The sequence below is a fragment of the Octopus sinensis genome, linkage group LG3 (genome assembly GCF_006345805.1).
Source record: "Octopus sinensis linkage group LG3, ASM634580v1, whole genome shotgun sequence".
Classification (NCBI taxonomy): Eukaryota; Metazoa; Mollusca; class Cephalopoda; order Octopoda; family Octopodidae; genus Octopus; species Octopus sinensis.
The window spans coordinates 173,025,990-173,028,345 of NC_042999.1; positions in this window are offsets into that span (position 1 = coordinate 173,025,990).

Below are 2,356 nucleotides of genomic sequence, written 5' to 3' on the forward strand. Positions count from 1 at the left end.
TGAACGAACACACCTTGAAACAACCGGTTGCATGTAGTAAGTTGACCTTTCATTGGACTTCAGACGATTACCATACCCCGACATTTTTCCTGCCTCCAGCGTTTTGAGTCTGATGTCAGTACTTTCAAAGCCAGCCCCTTGGGCTATCACTTTCAAGGCGACTCTCTTCCAACGATTTACAACTTTCCAAAGCTAGTTCTTCCCAATTCTTTACATTGATTTGCAGTTCCTTCATACATACTTTGTGAGTGGATTTGGTAGACGGAAACTGAAAGAAGCCCGTCTATTACATATATGTGTGTGTTTGTGTGTATGTGTGTGTATGTGTCTTTTTATCTGTCGTTGTCCGTTATAACCGCTTGACAGCCGGTGTTGGTGTGTCTATGTTCCCTTAACTTAGCGATTCGGTAATAGAGAGGGATAGAATAAGTACCAGACTTAAAAAGATATAAATAATTCGACTAAAATGTCATCAATGTGGTGTTCCAGCATGGCCGCAGTCTAATGACTGAAACAAGTAAATGATAAAAATACATACATACATATATATATACATACATGATGATGATGAATGTCCACTTGTGACCGAGAAAGTCCATCACTGACCATGACTGATCATTGCCCATCCAAAATGCCAACAATGACCGTAAATGAGGTGAATGCACCAGCGGTTAGCTTCGGTTGACTGAACATCGGACGGCCGTCTCAGTTCGTGTGAACAATGTAAAACTTTAGGTCCAATAAGGCTTCCAAATCAGTTTATAGACACTTTCCACCCTACTGATATGATTGAGTGACATGCTATCTCAGGATATTCAGTACCAGTGAGGGTTGTAGACTCAGGAGTACGGGAGCTCCCTGATCTGGTGTGAAAGTAACAGTCCTTTAAAGTGTGCCATACCATTCCCAGTATATCCGATGTGAAATCAATTCAAATAGGAATTGAGATTGAAAATTGGCCACCAAACAGAAAAGATTCGACCGATAGAATAAGTACTAGGCTTAGCAAATGAATAACTCGATTCATTCGATTAACAGTTAATCAAAGCAGTGCCCCAGCATGGCTGTTGATCGATGATTGAAACAAGTAAAACGTAATAGACATCATATATATATATATATATATATATATTATATATATATATATATCGTGCAATGGCAATGGCCGATTATAAGGTCTCTATTAAAAATGAAAAAAGCCCATGATTGAGATAATATTTATTCGTTAACATGATTTCCATTACTTTCTAGAACTTCATTCCATCTGTCAACAAACTTATGATGCGAAAGATAAATCCAACTCATTTTCAACTTCTTTTCTTGATATCAATCTAACACCATTCAAATGGTTCTGTAGTCCCCGAAACAAATAATAATCAGAAGGAGCAAGGTCCGGAGAATTAGGACGATGAAGCAATATTTCCTAACCAAGCTTTTCCAAGAGATCTTTCGTCAGTCGTGCTGTGTGAGGTCGATCATTATGAAGCTGAAAGATGACACTCTTTCTTTTGAATAAGCAGGATCACTCCATTCAAAGCATCTTTCAGTCAATGAAGATGATCACTGCAGAGATTAGCAGTAACTATTTGATTGATGTCTAACTGTTCGTAATGGACAATTGCTTCAATATCTCACCATACACTCAACATGATCTTCCTTGGATGAAGTACTCCTCTTGGTTGTTGAAAAAAGTCTTCCTCCTCGACCGATCCAAGAACGGCGGCGTTTAACGATATGGTAAAGGATTCACTTCTCATCACGTGTAACAAGCCTTTCTAAAAATGGTTCTTTAAGGTGTCGTGAAACCAATTGACAACAGACAACGGACCACATACTGTTGCAGATTCTCTGCAGACAGCTCGTGTGGGACCCATTTTCCAAACACTGAAACATTTCCGGTCCTTTTCAGTTGGCGTAGAACTTTTGTATGGGCTACGTTAAACTTTTCATCAAATTCTTTACAATTAGTGGTTGGATTTTCTGTGACATCTTCCAACTTATCGGAATCAAGTTGTTTTTGAAAGACTTTCTTTTTGGCTCAACTTTCAAACTCAAATCCCCACTTCTGAAGTGATAAAACCATCTCCGGCAACTTATTTCATTCCCTGCTTTATGAGATCTAGTTGTCTTTCTTCAGGCGATATGTAACTAATGTCTCCATAAGCTCCAAATCTCGGCTTTAAGAGCATCCTCTCTGTCCGTGGTGGCCTGAATTTATTAGTAGCCACTGAGTTTATCAAGGTGAGTTTCTGCAGCAGGACCGTTGGCAAACCGCTTTGAATATGTAGATGTAGTGGGATGGTGATTCTGCAACTGTTAAAGTAGTTGCCGTTTAAATGGATTAGCATCTGATTTC